Source organism: Phocoena sinus, chromosome 2 (genome assembly GCF_008692025.1).
Source record: "Phocoena sinus isolate mPhoSin1 chromosome 2, mPhoSin1.pri, whole genome shotgun sequence".
Taxonomy (NCBI): domain Eukaryota; kingdom Metazoa; phylum Chordata; class Mammalia; order Artiodactyla; family Phocoenidae; genus Phocoena; species Phocoena sinus.
The window spans coordinates 150,521,710-150,532,161 of record NC_045764.1 but is presented as its reverse complement, the minus strand read 5'-3'; positions in this window follow the sequence as shown (position 1 = coordinate 150,532,161).

Genomic DNA, 10,452 nt, shown 5'->3' with positions numbered 1-10,452 from the left:
GAAGACTCCAGTTTGGGAGACGGCAGGGCCACGCCCCTCGCTGCCACATCCCGCCCCCCCACCTGCCAGAGCCAATCAGAGACTTGGAGCTCGAGTTGTTCAGTTACGGCCGAGCGTCCGCGCGCCTCCGAGGTTGGAGGACCGGAAGTGACCTTTCTTGCTCCTCAGACGCTGAAGACCTTGCAAGTGAGGCGTCGAGAGGGTGGCTAGACCAGTTGTGGAAACAGCCAGTCTGAACGTCCCCCACCACTACCCGAGGCTACGCTGGAGAAGTTGCCGCCCTCTTTCCCGGTCCCTCAGCTCCGGTGACGGCCCAGCCTCCAGACACAGACGCTCAGAGTGTGCGTCCAGGGTCAGCTACCGCATGGGCCGACGCCCCATTATAATGCTGTTACACTGCGTGTTACTGGTTCGTTCGCGCCTCTGTCTCTCTAATAGATTGAGCTCCCTGACGGCAGGGACAATATATATATTGTTTGTTTGTTTGCCTTTGCCCTTTCCTTTTAAACGTCTAGCACGCATAATATAAGACAGAGGAATCGGGGATGAGGAGATCGAATACCCACCAATAAGGAGATTCAAAGTGGGAGTTAATATGGGAGCAAAGATGATATCCTTCCATCTGGACAGACTACAGAGACTAGAGAGTATAACATAACACCAAGAGCTACCATTTACCTAAAGCTTACTAGGTGTTGGACACTGTGTGTGAATTGTCTCATCTAATGCATCTCTGTGAGGTAGGTCCTCTTATCCTCATTTTACAGATCAGGAAACAGAGCCACAGAACTTAAGCAGTTAGTAAGGGGATGCGTTTATATTTAAATCCAGGTGTGTCTGAACCCAAAGTCTGTGTGTAATGAGAATCTCTAATTATTTCCTTAAGATAAATTCTTAGAAGTGAAGTCCTTGGGCACACACATTTCTAAGACTGTTGTTACAGTTGACAAATTGCCCTCCAAAAAAATATATCAATACGAAAATCAGACAAAGATAGTACAAGAAAAGAAAATTGCAGACCAGTGTCCCTCATGAATGCAGATACAAAGATCTGCAACAAATTATTAGCAAACCAAATCCATCAATACATAAAAGATTAATGTATAATTATCAAGTAGAATTTAAACCTGGAATGCAAAGCTATTTTAATATTCAAAAATCAATTTGAGAAACCATATTAATATTCTGAAAAGTAAAACCTCAGGATCATATCAATTGATGCAAGAAGCATTTGACAAAAATCAACAGCCATTGAATATAAAAAAAAAACACAAAACCTCTCAGACAACTAACAATAGAAAGGAAATTCTTCAGCATGATAAGGGACATCTACAAAATCCTATACCTAACGTCATACTTTATGGTGAAAGACTGCTTTCTCTCTAAGATCAGGAACAAGGCAAGGATGTCCACTCTCACTGCTCCTATTTAATATTATACTCAAAGATCTAGCCAGTGCAATAAGGCAAGAAAAAGAAATTTTAAAAACATACAGACTGGAAAGAAAGAAAACTGTCCCTATTAACAGAAAACATCATTGTCTACATAGAAATTCCCAAAGAATCAACAATAATAAGAAAAAGCCTCCTAGAACTAATACATGAATTTAGCAAGGATACAAGGTCAACACACAAAAATTTATCATATTTCTGTATACTACTGATGAATAATCAGAAACCAAGATTGAAAACGTAGTAGCTCCCAAAAGCCATAAAATATTTGTCAATTTTACTGTGTGTTAAGTTTAAAATGTCCAAAAAATTCTGAGTTTACATGCTTGCTGGCACTTATGTTCTGGCCAATTTTGGATATTGTCATTATTTTTCCAGGTATAAAGCCATTAAAAAATAAGGTACGTACTATTTTATACATATAAAAGAATATGTGCGTATGTATATGCAAGTTATGAAACTTGACAACAAAATGAACACCCATGGGCCCATCTGTCAACTTGAAAACTAAAAATCTCAAATTCATAGACACAGAAAGTAGAATGGTGGTGGTCAGAGGCTCGAGGGAGGGATTATTTATTGTTTAATGTTCAGAGTTTCAGTTGTACAAGATGAAAGGAATTCTAGAAATGGATGGTTGATGATGGATGTGCATTTATATTGTACAATATAAGTGCATTTAATGCCACTGAACTGCACACTTAAGGGTTAAAATGGTAAATTTTACGTTATGTGTATTTTACCACAATTTTAAAACATAAATAATGTGTGATATTTTTAAAAAAACACCCAGAATACTGCCAGTACCATCACATCAATGTGTGTGCTCTTTTCCTAACCCATTTCCCTGCCTTCTACCACACCCAAGGATAACCACTAAACTAAATTTTGATTGATATTCCTTTGCTTTATGAAAAAATAATTTATATTTACAGTCCCTAAACAACATAGTGATTAATCTTGCTTGTTTTGGAGTTTTTTTACAAATGGTATTATAATGTAATCTTCTACAAGTTGCTTTTTTTACTTAGTATGACGTTGCTAAAATTCATCCATGTTGTTATATGTATCTGTAGTTCTCTTGTTTGCACTGCTGTGTAATGTTCCATCATATGACTATACCACAATTTATGTATTCATTTTCCTTCAACAGATATTTGGGTTGTTTCCAATCTTTTTGGGGGGTGAGAGAATATAAACTATAAATATTCTTTTGTATATCTTGGCATACCTACAAGTGGAACAGCTGGGTCATAGGCTATGTGAATATTCAACTTTACAAATAGTGCTAGTATTCCAAAGTGGTTAAATCAATTTATGCTCCCTCCAGTAGGGCTTAAAGAGTTCTAGCTTACCAACACTTGGTATTATCAACTATTTTGGGGGGTGGGGGTGGAATCAGGTGGATATAAGAAGATATATCATTGGAATCTTAATTTGTTTTCCTGATTACTAATGAGGTTGTTCTTTTTTTTCTTTTTCCATATGTTTATTGGCCATGTGTTTTTTCTCCTTTGTGAAATATCTACTTGTGTCTTTTACCTACTTGCTTTTGGTTAAAAAACATCTTTTTCTAATAGCTTTGTAGGCGTTCCTTGTATATTCTGAATACTAATTTTTTTCTTAGTTTATGGCTTGTCTTTTTACTCACTTTGAGATGTCTTTGAACAGAGTTCTTGATTTTAATGTGATTAAATGTATCAATCTTGTCTTTTATAGTTAATGCTTTTTGTGTTTTATTTAGAAAATCCTTCCCTAATCTAAAGGCATAAAGATAATCTCCTGTATTTTAAAAATTGCCTTTACACATAATTTTGAATTACTTTCTATGTAGGGTAAGAGCTGGGATCCAATTTTATTTTCTTTTTCCATTCTTTCTTCAGTGATTTTCAGTGCTACCATTGTACTGTGTGAAGTTGTATATTGTGTGAGTCTGTTTTGGGGCCCTGTATTTTGTTCCATTGCTAAATTTGCTTATCCCTGAGGCAGTATTACATTATCTTAATTATTACTGTCTTATTTTTTTAAAAGTCTTGCTCTCTGGTAAGAAAAACTCCCTTACCATATTCCTTTCTTTAAGGTGTCCTGACTAGTTTTGGACCTTTGCTCTTTCATATATATTTTAGAAATAAATTGTCTATTTCTCAAAAAAAAAACCAAAACACTGTATTGAGATTTTGACTGACATTGCTTTAAATCTCTATATCGATTTGAGGACAATTGACATCTGTAAGATACTGAGTCTTACTATCCATGAATGTGGTGTATATCTCTTACTTAGGTCTCCTTTAATGTTGTCCAGTAAAATTTTATAATTTTCTCCATTTAGGTCTTGCACATCTTGTGTATAAAATTTATTCCTAGGCATCTTATATATTTGTCACTACGGTAGATGATTATCATTCTTTTTCATCATTGCCAAATTGATAGAGAAAATACAGAAACTCCTTTTAATTTTCATTCCTTTGCTCATTAATCAAGATGAGCCTTTTTCATGTTTATTTACCATTTGCATTGCTTCTCTTATGAATTACTGGTGCATGTGGTTTGCCCATTTTTCTAATATGATGTATAGCAGACATTCTGATTGTTCATTCAATATCCATTTTTCTCTTCCTGTTAAAAATAACTGATTTTGTTTTGTTTCTACCCACAGGGAAGGTGGTTTTAGCTTATGAATAAATCCTGATTGGTCTAAGCCAATCATAGTAATTCCATTCTACTTTTTTTTTTTTTACAGATTGGTGTAGAATAACACACTTTCTAGTTAGTGAGATGTAAGGAAAATCTGTTTGGGACTTCCTGGAAAGATTTCCCTGTTCTTAAGAAAGAAACAGACTACGTAATCTCTTCTATTTCTGGACTTCTTGGATGAGATTCCTAGAGTTAATGCAGCTATCTTGTGACCATGAGGTCTTAAGACTGAGGATAATGTTAACATTCTGCGGATTTCAGAACCGAAAAACAGAAAGAACCTAGACTCTTGATAATGTCAATACTTAATGGATAGTTTACATATATTAACTCTTCATCCTTTGAGACAGATACTATTAATATAACCATTTTCAAAAGAGGAACCTAAGGCATAAATAAGTAACTTGCTCAGTGTCACACACTCAGTAAATGGAAGGGTTGGGATGTAAACCCAACAATCTAGCTTCAGAGCCTGCACCATTAGTCTATATATCGTGATGCCTTTTTCTTAAAGTTGTGTGAAATCAACAAATTCAGAAGTTGCCCTGCCTTTAGACTTCTTATTATATGAAGTGATAAATTTCTCTATTGCTTATATAATTTTAATTGGAATTTTCTGTCATTTGCAGCCCAAAGCATCTTGATTTGGGGTATTTATTTTTTCTAGTTGACTTATAAGATATATTTATATATTAAGGATACCAACTGTTTGACTGCAGTTTATGTTGAAATATTAGTATTTTTAAAAACTTTGCCCAATTCTCATATGTTGCTGTGGGATTGTAAATTGAAACCTTTAATAGGACATTTAAAAAAAAAAAGCAAAAGACTTAAAACATTTTTTTCATGTTTAAACCAGCATATTTATGTCTAAAAATTTATCCTAAGGAAATAATCAGAAATAGGCACAAAGATTTATCCACAATATTTTTCACTTTATTATTTATAGCACAAAAATAAGAATATTCCTAAAATTCAAAATTAGGAAATTGTTTGGAAATTATAGTATGGCCATACAATGGAATATCATGTTTTAGAAGAATATTTAATGACATAGGAAGTGCTTAATGATAAGGAGAATTGTTGACAACATACTGTTAAGTTTCAGTCACTCTGGAAAGTAGTTTGGCAGTTCCTTTCAAAACTGAAAATGGACTTATAATGCAACCCAGCAGTTACACTTTTGGTCATTTATCCCAGAGAAATGAGCACTTATGTCCAAATAGGAAGTTGTACGTGAATGTTCATAGCAGCTTTATTCATGATAGCCCCGAACTGAAAACTACCCAAATAAATGTTCTCCGATTGGTTAATGTTTAAACAAACTGCAGTACATGCATACCGTGGAATACAGCTCAGCAGTAAAAAGGAACTATTGGTGTATGCAACAACTTAGATGAACCTCTAGACAATTACACTGAGTGAAAACCAATCTCAAAAGTATACATACTACCTAATTCCATTTGTGTAACATTAATGATAAAACATAATTATGGAGATAAAGAATGGATTCATGGTTGCCAAGAGTTAGGGATGAGTGGGGGGATGGGATGGGTGTGGCTCTGAAGGCATGACACAAAGGATAGTAGAACTGAGTTTCTTGATTGTGGTGATGGTTATGTAAGGCTACACATGAGTCCATGTATAACTAGTGAAATCTAAATAAGTTCTATGGACTGTACCAGTGTCAATATCTTGGCTTTGATACTGTACCACTGCTGTATAAGATGTTACCATTGGAGGAGGCAGGGGAAGAATGCATGGGCCTTGGTGTACCTTGCTTTCAACCTCCTGTGCATCTACAGTGATTTCAAAATAAATAAAACTTCATGAACCAGGATTTATAAATGAAAAACATGTATTTAAAAGAAAATCATAAAGCATTACATTACTCTAACTGTAATTATTAAATGACTCAGTGCTAAAATAGATAATAAAAGAGAATTTATTTAAGGTCTGCAATTTTTCAAAAAAGCAGGATGAGAAAATAGTATAATTGGTGGGATCTCAATTTCATTTACAATATTTATATATGTTATTCATATAAATTATAAAAATACACACACATATATACTTACACACACACACCTATACACACACACACACATATACATCAAGTATCATTATCTATATGTCCACATATACCTATATCTATTTTTCTATGTGCAGGTGTGTGTGTGGTTTTGTATGTGTGTATAAATGATGTATACCAAGATGTTAACAGTGGTTATCTCTGGGTGTTAATGGTTACAGGTTTATCAGAGACCCCTAGTTGCCTCAAAAGCCATTGTTCTATGATAATAGGGTTTTACCTGGGCAAATAGCCACCCAGAAAAAAGACTACATTTCCCAGTCTTCCCAGCAGGTAGATGTGGCCATGTGACTACATTCTTACCAATGGGATGGTATGGACGTGTTGTGTTGCTACTTATGAGAACCTTCCCTAGGAAATAGCCGTCATGGGTCCTTGGCCTCTTTATCCTTTTCTCTTCTTGCTTCCTTTCTGCTCTGCTAGCTTAGATTATGAGGATGCAGGCTTCACTGCAGGGAAGGCAGAGTAGTGAGCTGGAAGGAGCCTGGGCATCCTGAGGCCTCCATGAGAACTCCCATGCCAGCCTGGACTTCTGGACTTCGTCTAGCTTTGAACAAAATAAACTTCATTCCTGTTTAAGCCATTGTTATCTTGGGGTTCCTCTCACTTGCAGTCACACCCAGTCCTAACAAATGCAAGAGTGGTTTTTATTTTCATTTGTGTACTGTTCTGTATTTTCCAAAATTTCTGCAATAAACACACCCATTTATAATCAGAAAGAAAAGTTATTTGTAAGTCAAAGAAAAAAATCCTTCATCAGGCCCATTCTCTCAATGAGTATGATTATGTTGACCAAATCTTCCAGGTTTTCCCAAAGGATCCCAATCTCAAACATTCTGGCTAATTGTCTGCATAATTATCAAATCGCAGTTTCCAAACTTAATTTGGAGAATAAGGTGATTATGATGATAATTCTCAAGTAGGGGGAGGGAAGCTGACTAAAACATTTGTGTCTTTCTCCTGTTCTAAAGAATCTCCGTTAGGCCATCAGATCACTTCCTTTTCCTGAAGGGCTTTGACTCAAGGCTTGGGCATGTGAATGCACTACTGTTTTTATCCTTCTCTGATTGTTTTGGTAGATAAGTCATGTCTCTACGCAACCTGAGAACAAGTGCTATTGTAGTGGACACCTGTTGTTTTTGTCTGCCCTACACCCCCTTTCCTTTGGGAACTGCCCCTCCTCATCCCATGTCATTCAGGTGAAACTGTCAATCCCAGGGTCTCCTGGTGCCCAGCATGGCCCCTCACCGCAGGGATGGCACACCACCCAGGTCTAGTCAGTCACCCACTTCCATGATGGCTGGTTTTGTAAAGCCATTCAGTTCTTCCCTGTGATTTGCAATACAGACCTGGAAGAGAGCAGGTTTCTCTCCTCTAAATCTGCTCTAGGGAAGTTGGCTTGGACTATCAGTGGCCAGCTTTCCTGTGTCATGGAGAAAAGCTTGTCTGAAGGAGAAAGTCAGGCAACTGCTCCAGGAGAAGCAGAAGCAAGCAGAGCCAAGTCCTAGAGCGAGAGGGGAAAGAGCAAATGGAGCCTGAAGGTGGAGCCACCCTTGGACTTCTCAACATATTCCCCTTTGGCTTAAATTGTTGAGTTGCTAGAGCCTTGACTATGTTTCTCTTTTGTCCTCCAAGGGACCCAACCCTATTCTCAGCTAAGGTAGGCGTTTATTATTATTTGATTGATTCTGCTAGACTAGAAGCTAGTCTGGGTCTAAATGTGGATTTATATTTTTTGGAAACTGGCTCTGTTCTTGAGATTCCCTGGCACTTAAATGTGGTTCGTTGCTAGGAATTTGGAGGGAAATTCTACTGACAGACACAGTGGTAGTCCCAGAGAGTGTGATTAGAAGAAACTACTACCACTATTGTTATTAAGACTGTATTAACAGTTGCTCTTCATAGAACAACATATTCAATAGGCAACAAATATTTATCAAGCATATAAATAAATATAAGCACCACACTGCATATTGGAAAATAGCCCCTGTAGCAGGGGAGACTCAATAATAATAAGCAGCAGCATCCCTTACAGTTAGAGGATCTTGCCTTTTAGTTAAAGATATTCATATTCCTTATCTCTTTTGGTCTCTAAAGAGCCCTATGAAGTGGGCTGGCTCTGGTCAAGAGATCAATTATTCCACAATTGACAGGTCCATCCTAAGTGAGAATTGTACCAAGCACATAGGTAGACAAAATCAAATAGTCTGTGATTCTGGGGGAAAAAATGTGGAGACCAAGGCCCACAGTTATCCTCTTAGCTATGGTAGCAGTGTAATGGAATGTTAAATGTTTAAATGCTTGGGCTTGGAAGTCATGTAAATCGCAGTTGAAATCTTAGGTCTGCCCCTCCGAAACTGAGTGATGTTAACTGTCAGTGGCGATGATAATAACAGTGACGTTTGATAAAGGGTAGTGATCTTAAAGATTTAGAGACATTGTACTACTATTGATCTTTAAAGCAGTAGGTCTGGATACCCATACCCATAATCAAGAGAATTTTTTTAAATCTCTAGTAAAAGGTGATTCTGATGTACTTAGAATTTTGAAGACCAGATAGTCCAGACAAAAATAATGCTAGCTTTTATTTCTATAACTCCTCTCTTCAAGAATGAATCAGTTAGTGTAACTACCTGAGAGTATTTCAGAACAGCTACAGACCTTGCATGATGGGGCAGCCCAGTCAGGAAGCCTGGGTCCTGGGTGCTAGCACTTCCTACCACTTTTGCGGCATAAGTGACACTTAGCAACTAACCTACGGGCAGAGGCTGCTGGTGGCTTGCAGGGGCCCAAGGCCCACCGTCTCCCATCTGGCTCCCCTCCTTCTTTCCCTGGAATAGTTTCTATCCCTGGTTTGAGGCCTGTGGCCAGGAACATCCTTAACAACAGACAGTGATTGTCTAACTGCAGAGGGTAGTTTGATTAACTGGTTCCTGACCAGAGTGGAAAAAGGAGAGGCAAGGAGGCTTCTCAAGCGTGCTGTCTATATTGTGCAGAACGTGGCAGATGGGGAGAACTGAACTGAGTACTGAGATCAGAAGGTTCTTTCTTTTTTTTTTAATTATTGTTTTAAAAATATTTATTTATTTATTTTTGGCTGCATTGGGTCGTAGTTGCAGCACACGGGATCTTCATGTGGCATTCTGGCTTCTCTCTAGTTGTGGCGCACGGGCTCTGTTGTTTGTGGCACGTGGGCTCTCTAGTTGAGGCACGTGGGCTCAGTAGTTGTGGCACGCAGGCTTAGTTGCCCCGCAGCATGTGGGATCTTAGCTCCTTGACCAGGGATCGAACCCGCATCCCCTGCATTGGAAGGCGGATTCTTAACCACTGGACCGCCAGGGAAGTCCCAGAAAGTTCTTTCTAATCTCAGCTAATTTCACTTCTTAGGGCTTGAGTAATAAGAATCACAGTGTCCTCCACTTACTAAGCACCTACATTGTGCCAGAGGCTATGTATTAATTACATCGAAACCGTCCAAGTCTCTACAAGGTAAATGTTAACTTCTTCATTTTACACTGGAGGGCACCAAGGCTCAGAGAGGTTAAATGCCATGCCCAGGCATATAGCCAGTGAGACAGAGCTTAGGTTCTAACCCAGGTTGGTCTTCTCCAGTGACTTCCACAGTGCCTCCTAATTCCGCAACGTCTATACCGTTCATGTTAGAGTGGGAGGAATGGTCTTTAGGGGTCAAATGGGCCAGACTCCCACCAGTCCCTGAGGTCTTCAGGATCTTGGGGATATAAAGCTCTGTGTCCCTACCCTGTCACATGAATAAGGAGCCAAAGGATGAGACTGGAGCTGATGCTGAGAAAGCTGAGTGGCAGTCCTCTGAGAGCTGTGCCCTAGCCTTGCTAGGATGCCCTGCACACAACTGAGGGCGCTGAGGGGTGGGTAAGGGAATCTCCCTGCCAACCCCTACCCCCTGAAGGGAAGCCTGAGTGGAAACCTCCCAGGGCTCACAAGCCTAGCCTGGGGTGGATGCATCCTTGGAGCCCAGTGGCCAGGCGCACCCCGTGGGAAAGCCTTAGCCCTGGCCTGCCTGGGAGCCACGGTGGTACCGCCTCCTGCCCACGGCTTGGCTCAGCGGGTTCCCAAGTGGCTTGACTTCCTGCCCCCCTCCACCACCACCCCCCACAGCCCCCAGGGAGCCAGGGAAGCCACTGGCAGAGTTAGCTCTCAGCCCCCAGGCCTCCCAAAGCCCTTTCCCCCTACACC